Below are 12,867 nucleotides of genomic sequence, written 5' to 3'. Positions count from 1 at the left end.
CCCTCATCATGGATGAAGAGAGCAATTAACTTTTATCTTTAAAAAGAAATGAATCTTGGGTATAGGTTTGTTGAAGAAAGCAAAACTCATATTTTCTTGTTAAAGAAAAAGAATGCTGGTGGGCAACAAATAATTCATATGATAGAGTCCAAACTAGGATATGATGCTCGACATATTAAACAAGTTCATTGCTTATTCAGTTTAGATTGTGTGGTTTGTGGTTGTCATCATCATACCACACAGAGGGCCTAACACTATGCCTCACATTCAAAGATAGTGTTTCAGTTGGTTCCTATTTAGATGAACTGACAAGAGCTCCTAGAAGACATCCCGAAAGCACTTTAAACACCTGTGGAACCTTTAAGGTTGTTTGAGGTTAACTGGACATTCCCCAAATGCTAATGAAACCTTCAATTAATAATAGAAATATTTCATCTGATGACTTGTGTCAAATGGCAGAGGGGTTTGACGAGTTAATGACATAGATAATACTCCATCAGAATGAGGGGAACTCATTGAGTTTAACATCGATGACCTAGGGGTCCAGTATTGGTTCTGTAGTATTGACATTAGAACTAGGAGAACAAAGTCTTAATGTCTTACTTAGCTTGGGAGTGAGAATAGTGGCATAATCATAGTCATACAGGTTTCTTGGTTTTCTGCCCTTTGAGTCAGACTGTGCACTAAGCATGGTGGACTTTGTTATGCTTGCAGGCTAGATTGCAGATGGTAGCAACCTCAACTAAGTAAAAGAAAAGCTAACAGAATGTGGGATGCAGAAGCAGAGGGGAGAAGGTAAGCATGCTAATCTTATCCCCTAAAATGGGAAAGTAAGATACAGTTGCTGAAAGTTGGTGGAATGCCAGGTTGTTGTGCCATCTGTGTTCCCATTGGTGCCATATGAGAGTTCCAGTTGCTCTACATCTTCATCAACACTTGATGTGGTTAGTCTTTCTCATTTCGGATATTTTAACAAGTGCATAGTCGTGGCTCATTGTGGTTTTATTTTTTAAATTTTTTTGTTTGTTAATCTTTACCCAAGGATATTTTTCCATTGATTTTTAGAGAGAGTGGAAGGGAGGGAGGGAGAGAAAGAGAGACAGAAACAGAAAGAAACATTAATGAGAGAGAGAGACACATAGATTGGTTGCCTCCTGCAAGACCCCAACCAGGACCAAGGTTCAAATGTGCAACCCGGATACATCACCTTGACGGGAATTGAACCCACAACCCTTCGGTTCACAGGCCGACACTCTAATCACTGAGCCAAACCACTCACTGTGGTTTTAAATTGCACTTCTCTAATGGCTAATAATGTTGAGCATCTTTTCATGTGTTTATTTGTCATCCTTGTGTGTTCTTTGGTGAGTTATTAAACTCATATATTCTAGTAACTTTAGTAGCATCATAGAATTTTTTTACATAGTCATGTTGTCTGTGAATAAAGACAGTTTTACCTAAAAAAAAATTGTTGGAAGCATAAATGAAAATTTAAGTACTTAAAAGTACAAAGGTAATGGACAGAGGAATTAGAACAATAGTACATGAAACTTTGGGTGGAGGCCAGAGGGGCAATAGGAGGAAAGTCCCTGATAAGAATCAAGAGCAGCAGACTTAAGCATGTTATCAAGAGTTAAGGAGATAAACCACCAAGACAACAACAAAAGAATTTATGATTGGTTGTCTTGGGGGAATGGAACTAGTGGCAAGAACAGGAAAATCAAGAAATGGCTGTTCTAGACTCATAGACACAGACAGCCGACTGGTGGTTGCCATAGGTGAGGGGTTTGGGGGACTGGGTGAAAAAGGTGAAGGGATAAGAAGTACCAATTTGTAGTCACAAAAGAGTCATTGGATGTAAAATACAGTATAGGGAATATTGTCAATATTATTGTAATAACTATGTATGGTGCAAGGTGAATACTAGAAATATTAGGGGGAACACTTTGTAAAGTATAGGATTGTCTAACCATTATGCTGTACACCTGAAACTAATTCAAAATAATATTAAAAGTAAATTGTAATTGAAAAAAAAAAGAATGCCAGAATTACACCTGAAACTAATGTATTGTATGTCAACTGTAATTGGAAAATAAAAATTTATTTAAAAAAATAAATATAAAATAAAAAAAGAAATGGCTGTTCTCACAAAGTCCTGTATATCATTTGCCATGTTACTGTATACACGCATGTCTTTGATAAAAATAAATCATTGTTATATTGGTAATTAAAACAAAGGTAAACAACAACATGAAGTAACTAAAATGGGTAGAGGGCAAGAGCTGAATATTATAAGAAATACTGGGGAAGTAGTCTGTGTTTAGAAAGTTGTGTAAAGGAAGGAGGGGCCGTAAAATTACATTCATTTCTGATGATTATGTGACACTGATTTGGGCGCTTTCTTTACTCAAGGTACTTTCTGAACAATAAACAGGCATTAATTGTTCAATATTCACAGCAACCCACGGGATAGGTACTATTGTCATCACTTTATAAGTGAGGAACCCATGGAGCAGACGTAGTGAGTATGTTCCTTGAGGCCACCCAGCCAGGTTTCTAAGCCAGGTCGTCCAACTCCAGAGCCTTCTCTCTTAGCCGTACTGTGTCATGTCTCCTGGTGGAGCAGCGGTGTGGCGCCCAGCAGTGCATACAGGGCGTGCTCCATCCTAAGGTGACTTCACTTGTCCTCTGAGGATGTCTCCTGAAGAGATACAGGAGTCTCCCTTTCCCCAGGGGAGATACATCCCAAGACCTCCCGTGGATACCTGAAACCACAGATAGTACCAAACGCTATATATACATTTTTTTCCTACTCATACATGCCTTTCATAAAGTTTAATTTATAAGACACAATAAGAGATGAACAGCAACAAATAATTAAATAGAACAGTTATTACAATATACTGTAATAAAAGTTATGAGTGTGGCATTATTAAGTAAATAATGGCCCCTTGAAGACAAGACCTGCAACACCCTAATAGCTCATCTGATCCTTGAGAAGGCTACTAAGTGACTAATGGGCGGGGGGTGTATGTATACAGCAAGATACACTGTGCAGAGATAACTCCCGTCCCAGGTGGGACAGAACAGAGAGAACAGCATTTCATCACACTACTCAGAAGTAGTGTGATGAGTCATTATAATTTATGAGTCATTTATTTCAGGAATTTTCGACTTAATATTTTAGGACCACATTGACCGTGGATAACTGAAACCATGGAAAGCGAAACTGCAGATAAGGGGAGGTTACTGTAATTAACCTTAGTTCATTCATAATTCAACAGGTATTTGAGTGCCTATTAACATGGTTCTAGGTACTAGGATTATGATCATTACTTTCTAGTGAGGGAGGCCAGTGGTAAAGAAAAATACGTGTATAATGTAATACAAGATGCTCTAGAGAGAAAAAGGCAGGATAAGGAGTAGAATGCTGGCAGTGGTGGCAGAACAGGGTTACTTTGGAAGCGAGGTCGAGGAAGTCCTCTGACGGGAACACACGTGAGCATTGTCTGAGCCCGGCTGCTGTTAGCAAACAGCACAGGCAGGTGGCTGAACAGCAATGTGAAGGTGCCGGCAGGTGTGTCTGCTGAGGGCTCGCTTCCTGGGGTGCAGGTTGCTGTCTCTCCTTGTATCCTCACATGGTAGAGAGCAGAAAGAAAAGAAGCAAGTTCTGTCATGTCATTTCTAATAAGGGCACTAATCCCATTCACCAGGGGTCCACCCTCTGACCTAATCACCTCCCAAAGGCCCTACCTCCTAAATACCCTCCAGTTGGGGGTTAGAATTTCACCTTATGAATTTGAGGTGGGGGGACTCAGACATTCAGTTCATGACAAACAGAGCTAGTGATGCAGAGACATGAATTATTCAATATCTGCTGAATTGTGCTGGGAAAAACATTCCAGGCAGAAGAAATAGTAAGTGCAAAGCCCTGGACAGAGCTCCTTCGAACTGTTCGAGGTACTGTGTAGATGGCCAGAGCTGAAGCCGTGGAGGAGAATACTTGGGGCCAAGGCAGGCAGAGCCTCATAAACCTGCTAATGACTTTGGGTTTTATTTTTAGTGGGACAAGAAGCTTGTAGAGGGTTGAGAGGAGGGAAAGGACATCAAACAAGAACTTCTTGCACTGTATCTCATGAAGAGGCAGTATTTCAAGAGTTTTGAAACTGGGAGAGCATTTTGCTAGCTGGTGAAGGTTTGAATGAATGAACTGCTAGGGAAGTCAGATCCTCTCTGAATAAGGGACCTGTTTGCATTCACCATACTAACATTTACCTTCCTTAAAGGTGATTTATTGCCTGAGGCTGTAGTTAAGTTGTGGCACTGTTGTTAATTGATTCCTATGTGTAATGAAGTTAATATGTTTAATCACTATTAAAAAATTGTCATTCTTAACTGTGAAGTAATAATTGCAAGGATACATTAGGGGACTGGTGTGGGGAGGTACATAAGGAGAAGTAAGGAATTTGAAGGAAAGCTTTAACTTGAATTTAAAATATTTGGATAAATAGAGATACTAAATATCTAAATATATCTCTCTTTTTCCTAATATTTTTCTTATACGAACTTTTTTGATTTGCTTACTCAAAGTGTATATATATTTTTAAATAAATGGTCATTGAATAATAAGAGTAAATCCTTAATTTCTGTTATCTAGGGTAAAGTATATCTTGGTTAATTTCTGAGAGATATTACAAATCTGTAGTCTAATTTACTTATTCAAAATATAAAAGGAATTTCTTGACATGTTTGTTTTAAGAAATTATATTAGAACCAATAAAGTGAACACATTTTTAAAAGCAATTAAATAGGGAAATATATCTCTATATCTGTGCACACGTATAATAGTGTCCAGAATATGTAAGGCACGTATGTAATGTTACAACTAGTCTTTATTTTGTTAAATGGCCAAAAGTTAAGTCCTATCATTTTTGCAACATAAGACCAACCTGTGCAAAAATAATTATACATCATAATGATGAAAGAAATGCAATGAGGTAAACTGAGATGTAAAAAAAAATGATTAAAATAAGTTACAATGTTGGTATGCCTATGTAGAATTGGAAATATTTACACATGATTCAGAGCATTCAAATTATTACATATTTCCTGCCCTGGCTGGTTTAGCTCAGCAGTTAGAGCGTTGGCCTGCGGTCTGGAGAGACCCAGGTTCGGTTCCCACTAAGGGCATGTACCTGGGTTGCAGTTTGTCCCCGGCCCTGGTTGGGTCGTGTGGGTGGCAGCCACTTGATGTGTCCCTTTCACATCGATGTTTCTCTCTCTCTCTCTCTCCCTCCCTCTCCCTCCCACTCTATCTGAACAAAAAATGGAAAAATGTCCTCGGGTGAGGTTTAAAAAAAAAAAAGGCCTAGTCAGTTTGGCTTAGTGGTTAGAGCGTTGGCCTGTGGTCCAGAGAGACCTGGGTTCAGTTCCCGCTAAGGGCATGTACCTCGGTTGCAGTTTGTCCATGGTCCTGGTTGGGTCATGCAGGTGGCAACCATTCAGTGTGTCCCTTTCACGTCGATGTTTCTCTCTCTCTCTCTCTCTCTCTCTCTCTCTCTCTCTCTCCTTCCCACTCTTTCTGAACCAAAAATGGAAAAATGTCTTTGGGTGAGGATAAAAAATAAATAAATAAATTATTACATATCTCTTGAAGGGTACCAACAAGATTTACCAAAAATAAATTTTCTTTTCAAAGGGGAATAAATGGCGAAAAATATCTTGTTAGAACAATGTGAATTTTAATAATGAATGACTAAAAGTAATTCTGTTAGCTAAAATTTGTGATAGTAATTAAACAAGCTGTAATAATTCATAAAAATATACTATTATTTGTCAATAAAATACTATGGAAATGCCTTTGTAGGCAGTAAAATCTCTGACATTTCTGTTAGCAATATTTTTTTTTGACATATTTCCTCAGGAGAGGGAAACAAAAAAAAAAAATAAACAAATAGGACTACATCAAACAGGAGTTTTTACACAGCAAAGGAAACCATCAACAAAACAAAAAGACAACCTTCCAAATGGAAGAAGATATTCTCCAGTGATACATCCCATAAGGGGTTAATATCCAAAATTTATAAAGAACTCATATAACTCAACACCAAAAAACAAACAATCCAATTTAAAAATGGGCAGTGGGCCCTGGCCGGTTTTTACTCAGTGGTTAGAATGTTAGCCCGCAGACCTGAGAGACCAGGGTTTGGTTCCCGCTAAGGGCATGTACCTTGGTTGCAGTTTGTCCCCAGCCCTGGTTGGGGTCGTGTAGGTGGCAACCACTTGATGTGTCCCTTTCACATCAATGTTTCTCTCTCTCTCTCTCTTCCTCCCTCTCTCCATCCTGCTCTATCTGAAGATGAATGAAAAAATGTACTTGGTGCCCTGGCCGGTTTGGCTCAGCGGTTGGAGCGTCGGCTTGCAGACCAGAGTGTCCCAGGTTCGGTTCCCTCTGGGGCACGTACCAAAAAAAAAAAAAAAAAAAATGTACTTGGGTGAGGATAAAAAAATAAAGGGCAGAGGACCTGAATAGACATTTCTCCAAAGAAGACCTACCAATGGCCAACAGACATATGAAAAGATGCTCAACATCACTAATCAACAGAGAAATGCAAATTAAAACTACAATGAGATACTACCTAACACCTGTCAGAATGGCTATCATCAATAAATTTACAAATAACAAGTGTTGGTGGTGATGTGGAGGAAAGGGACCCCCCATACACTGTTGGCGGGAATGCAGATTGGTGCAGCCACTGAGGAAAACTGTGGAGGGTCCTCAGAAAATTGAAAGTGGAACTGCCTTATGACCCAGCAATTCTGGGTCTTTTACCTCTTCTGGGTACATATCTGAAGAAATCCACAGTACTAATTTGAAAGAATATATGTACCCCTATGTTCATTGCAGCATTATTTACACTAGACAAGATGTGGAAGCAACCCAGTTACCCATCAATAGATGAATGGATAAAAAAGTGGTGGTACATATATACAGTGGAATATTACTTGGCCAGAATGAAACCTTATCATTTGTGACAGCATGGATGAACCTAGGGGGTATTAGGCTAAGTAAAATAAGTCAATCAGAGAAAGACAAACTATATGATTTCACTTATATGTGGAATCTGAAGAACAAAATAAAACGAACAAGCAAAACTGAAATAGACTCATAGATACAGAGAACAGACTGATTGTAGCCAACATGAGGGGGTTTGGGGTCTGGATGAAAAAGGTGAAAGGATTAAGAAGTACAAATTGGGCCCTGGCCGGTTTGGCTCAGCGGTTAGAGCGTCAGCCTGCGGTCCGGAGAGACCCGGATTCGGTTCCCGCTAGGGGCGCGTACCTCGGTTGCGGTTTGTCCCCGGCCCTGGTTGGTCGTGCAGGTGGCAGCCACTCGATGTGTCCCTTTCACGTCGATGTTTCTCTCTCTCTCTTCCTCTCTCTCCCTCCCACGCTATCTAACAAAAAGTGGAAAAATGTCCTCGGGTGAGGATAAAAAAAAAGAAGTACAAATTGGTAGTTACAAAATAGTCACAGGGATGTAAAGTACAGCATAGGGAATGTAGTAAAAAATATTGTAATAACTATATGTTGCCAGGCGGGTACTAGAAATATCAGGAGAAACACTTTATAAAGTATATGATTGCCTAAATATTATGCTGCACACCTGAAACTAATACAAAATAATATTAAATGAAAAATTAAAAAGCCTATATAAAGTAACTGGGAAAAATAGATACAATATTATGAAAGACTATTAATAATCAAGTACACTGTTAAGGATGAGAAAGCAAAGAGTAATTTTGCACAATTTGTTTTAATGATGCTTTAATGATTTTGTTTACCTTTTTATTGTGTATTTGGTTGCACATGAATATGATATGATGAATATACGAGAATGTAATTCACATTTGAAAGCATATCATAAGATGTAGAAAATAATATGCAAGGTCAACAGAATTGGAGCACCTGATACCAACAATCAGGAACTGGGACACCAGTCACGGTCCCCTCATGCTTCTAGTAAAGGTGAGGACAGGGTCATTGAAGAAATGCTCCTCAAACCTAATTGGAAGTAGCATCAATTCCCAAAAAGTGAGCTGTATTAGCAGATGAGATTTATTTTGGGATAAAAAATACTCCAAAGGTTTTAGATCTGTTTTTACAGCCCGTATTTAACTAGAACATATTTTAAAATTCCATAAATAAAAACAAATTTCTTAATTTTTAACTGATATCACACTTCAAGTACTGACTGTCATGTACAACTAAATTCTAGAAAGCAAAGAATTTCAGTAGGCCCAAAGAAGTTATTAGAATGGAATTTGACCTGGACTATGTTGAAAACTACAACTCTTGAGCTTGTTACATCAGGTTGTATTGAAACTAGACAGTAAATTTTAAGGATATCATTAGGTCCTTAAAATGGGCCCCACCCATTTTATGTATACACTAAGTATAAATACAAATCAACTAGAATGGAAACAGGAAAAGGAATAATGGATTTCCTGATTGCTTTGAACTTATGATTATGATTATTATTATTTGAACACGTATCTGTTTCCTCCACCATCATCAAAGACCAGCTGAAGTAAGTGGGAATTATTTAGTGTGCCCTGGAGAGAGAGAGGGAGGGTGGAGAGAGACAGAGAGAGAGAGAGAGAGAGAGAGAGAGAGAGCGCTCACTGCTTTGAATTTAGAATGTACCTCCAGTATATCTCCTCTTTTCATGAGAAAGAATTATCCCTGAGATGGATCCAGACTGGGGCAGCTTTCTTTTCGTGTTAGTTGAAAATTACTCCTGCCCTGGCCGGTTTGGCTCAGCGGTTAGAGCGTCGACCTGTGGTCCAGAGAGACCCGGGTTCTGTTCCTGCTAAGGGCACGTGCCTCGGTTGCAGTTTGTCCCCGGCCCTGGTCGGTTGTGCGGGTGGCAGCCACTTGATGTGTTCCTTTCGCATCAATGTTTCTTTCTCTCTCTCTCTCTGTTCCTCTCTCTCCCTCCCACTCTACCTGAACAAAAAATGGAAAAGTGTCCTCGGGTGAGGATAAAAAAGAAAATTACTCCTCCCTACTCATCCTTCGGTCATTAACAGGTTAACAGATATGACCACAGCCATCACTGTTAAGGAAAGTTACCTTTAGCACACGCCTATGGATCCTTCTTAATGTGTATGATAATTTAGTTTCAAGGGTCACGTGTCATGTTTGAGTGCTGCGTTAGAATCTTAGAAGGCTGTTGTAGAACTCTTGATGTCTAAAAGTTGTAGTATTTCCATTTAACCTCAATTTGTGAATATCTGTTCCACCAGTATGATTTCTGTTACCCCTGATGCCTGGATAAGAGGTGTATGTATTTCAGGGGAAGCGAGGAGAGGCGAACTTGACATGGCATTGAGTACAATGGGCAACCTCTAAGATGATCCGATCCCTTTGCCCAGCAAAGAACAGCCTCTAAACTTGTGAAGTTGTCTTTCTGACAAACCTCAGAGGGAAGGGGTTACGTGGAGGAGGGAGGGAAGAGATAAACCAAAGAACTGATAAGCATATATGCCTAACCAATGGACACAGACAACAGCGTGGTGAGGGTGGGTGGGGGTAGTGGGAGGAAGGGTGTGTCAATGGGGAAAAGGGAGGGACAACTGTAATACTTTCAACAGTAATGACACATTTAAGTAAATAAATAAATAAAGTTGTCTTTGCCTACTTCAAGAGATTTTTGAGAGGATTAACTGAGATGAAGGGATACAGGTACTAGGAACTAAGTAAAAGCGATTTTCTTTCACTGTTATGAGCAGAGCTTTCTCTAAGGTGCCGAGGGCAGAAGGCACGTCTAGAGTGAGGGGGTGGGATAAAGAGACAATAGCAAGAAACAAGTTAGTGGCCTTGATCCTTAAGGAATTTACAATAGATTAGAGGCAAAACACATTTGATTAAGGTAAAATAATGCGATTAAAAGAATGGGTGGCCAAGTGGTAGCTGTGCCTGGAGTCAGGGTAAGGCGGCCTCAGGGTCCCGGGGAGGCCTCTGCTCCGGTGTGTGTGCCTGGCCTCCGACGTGAGGACAGGCCGAGACCCAGCACGTGCTGCCAAGTTGCTCTGAGTCACACTTCAAAAAGTGGTAAGATGTTACCTGTTTTTCACTGTACTTCAGGGAAGTATTTCCTAGTAAATTGCATCCATCTTTATAATGTGGGTGAAAGGAGACTGGGAGTGAGGGAGCGGCTTTGAGCTCCTTCCAGCTCTTCACCCTCCAGGGACGGCTGTGCCCCACAACCGCGCCGCTAGCGGGGCTCCTGCGCTCTAGACCCAAGGGAGAATCGCTTCCCAGAGCTCCGGAAACCCTCCCCAGGACATGGAGTAATAGTGTGGTGGAGACTAGCGGTTTATTTATGCCTCTGTTGTGGGACTCATCACCTTTCAGGCACCTTGGATCTTCTCTGCTGGATTCGAAGTTCCTTGAGGGACGAAGGATCTCTTGTTAATATTTTAATGAATAAATCTTTGTCCAAAGCAATGCCCTTTACTTGAAAGTCTTGCTGACTGATTGAATGCCATGGATCACGTCTGTTTGTTTAATAATGCTATTCAGGAGTGTATGAAATTATGTATTCATTTAGTTTTGGCATATTGGGATTCTAATTCGTTCCCTTATTTCTAACTTATACACTTGTAAGAACGAGGCGGAAGGAGGCGGTGCAGGGTCTCCAGAAGTGCAGGTTTATTGGGAATAGCCTGCCGGACCACCTCTAAGGAGAGAGTAGCAACCGGCTTGTACAGACTAGGGATTTTTAAACTGGGGGTGGGGGTGGGGGTGGGGGTGGGGTCGTTCCGCCCAGGAGACGTGGTAGTCTTTGATTGGTCGGGGGCTGGGGTCTCATGAAACTTGTTTTTCTTGCCAGGACTGTTTGCAGTTTTGGGTGGGTTAGGTTGGTTCCATCATTCCTCCTGACTGGAGTGATGGGTTTTGGTTTTCTGGAATGAGAGGCTTAGGGAAAGGTTAAAAGATGAGAGTGATGGGTTTTGGTTTCTTGGAATGAGAGGTTTAGGGCAGTAATGTGGAAGTTAAGAGCTAACAATACTCTGCTGGCATTTTCCCTTTAGTCCACTTGGGTACCAGCCATGGTATGTTTCATGCAGTCTTCGTTCATATTTCTTTGGAAACTCAGAACGATAGCTATCAGAAGAGGAGATGCTGGTGTCAAGTCTGATAGCTAAATCGAACACTTGAAGATAGTGGAGTTCAAAAGCAAAGAACCAATCTAACAGATGTAGGAAGGCCAGTGTGTTTCCTGGCCAAGGCATTCTGGGGGTGCTCAGAGTTAAGTAGCAGCTGGCATAAACCTGGTGAAGAGGTTGCCTGCCCCTTAGGCAAAGCCTGGCCATTCTTGGTTGGAAGGAGTGGGCATCACAATTGCCTGTTGGCACAGCATGCAGGCATTCTTGAAAAGCTCATTGTCTGGTGGTGGTGCTGTTGGTGATGAGGAGGAGGAAATTGGAGTCTGTTACCAATTTCGATGTTTTGCACCTGCTGAGGCTCAGCCCTTTCTTCCAGTAATAGAAGGAAGGTTGTTTAATTTGGCTGTGGGCCATAAGGTGAATGTCAATACTTGTGTGTTGTGTAATAGAATTTGGTGATAACTTATTTTTAGAACCCTTCTAAGAAGTTGATCATCCAGCACAAACTCGCGATGGGAAATGAGAAGCAGATGGCTGAAGAGAACCTGGCTGTGTGCTGTCCATGGTCACACCGTGTGGTGCTGGGTTCTGGTTATTCCTCTAGCACACTGCCTCATCTCTGCCCAGTTTTCGCGAAGCGTATGAACCAGCCTGGCACTGCAGTCCAAACTGTACAGACTTGCATATTTTGTTTTTCTGTGTTTGTTCCATTTGTGTCCATTAAGTTCATCTAGTGCAGTGGTTCTCAACCTATGGATCGTGACCACTTTGGGGGTCGAATGACCCTTTCACAGGGGTCGCCTAAGACATAACAGTAGCAGAATTACAGTTATGAAGTAGCAACAAAAATAATTTTATGGTTGGGGGTCGCCACAACATGAGGAACTGTATTAAACGGTGGTGGCATTAGGAAGGTTGAGAACCGCCGATCTAGTGGGTCAGTGTGTGAAGAATGAAGGCTGAGCACAGTGCTTCCTAAAGAAATTTTTTAAAAGTGCCCTGGCCAGTTTGGCTCAGCAGTTGGAGCATCAGGCTGTGGACCAGAGAGTCCTGGGTTTGGTTCCTGCAAAGGGCACGTATACCAGAAAAAAGAAAGAAAGAAATTTTTTAAAAGTATCATCTCACCCTGGCCAGGTTGCTCAGTTGGTTAAAGCGTCGTCCTGATACTCTGAGGTTGCTAGTTCAATCCCTGGTCAGGACACATACAAAAATCAACCAATGAATGCATAAATAAATGGAACAATAAATCAGTGTTTCTCTCTCCACCACCCTGCTTCCTCTCTCTCTAAAATCAATCAATAAAATTTTTTTTAAACAAGTACCATCTAGGCCGGCCGGTGTGGCTCAGTGATTGAGCATCGACCCATGCACCAAGAAGTTACTGATTCAATTCTTGGTCAGGGCACATGCCCAGGTTTTGGGCCTGATGCCCAGTGGGGGGCATGCAGGAGGCGGCCAATCGATGTTCTCTCTCATCAATGTTTCTCTCTCTCCCTCTCTCTCTAAAATCAATAAAGAAAAAAAAAATTAAAAAAGAAATATTGTCTCCCTTGAGCTCTATAGTCTGTACTATATTCAAACTTTGTGTGGCTCTTAGATTTGGGGAGAGGGAGTGAATAAAACATTCCTCAGTCAGTTTGGGGTCCACAGACCCAAGGTTTTTGTTTTGTGGTGTTTTTTTTTTTAATCCTCA

At 41.0% G+C, this 12,867-nt stretch overlaps 1 protein-coding gene across 1 annotated transcript in view; it reads left to right on the top strand.

Moving 5' to 3' along the window:
- The window catches only part of PIP5K1B (phosphatidylinositol-4-phosphate 5-kinase type 1 beta), a 322,429-nt gene that overhangs the window by 18,288 nt on the left and 291,274 nt on the right, over positions 1-12,867 (top strand). The window lies entirely within an intron of this gene.

Source organism: Molossus molossus, unplaced genomic scaffold (genome assembly GCF_014108415.1).
Source record: "Molossus molossus isolate mMolMol1 unplaced genomic scaffold, mMolMol1.p scaffold_m16_p_14, whole genome shotgun sequence".
NCBI lineage: Eukaryota > Metazoa > Chordata > Mammalia > Chiroptera > Molossidae > Molossus > Molossus molossus.
The sequence above is the reverse complement of the archived record's forward strand: the minus strand, read 5'-3'. Positions and strand labels throughout refer to the sequence as shown.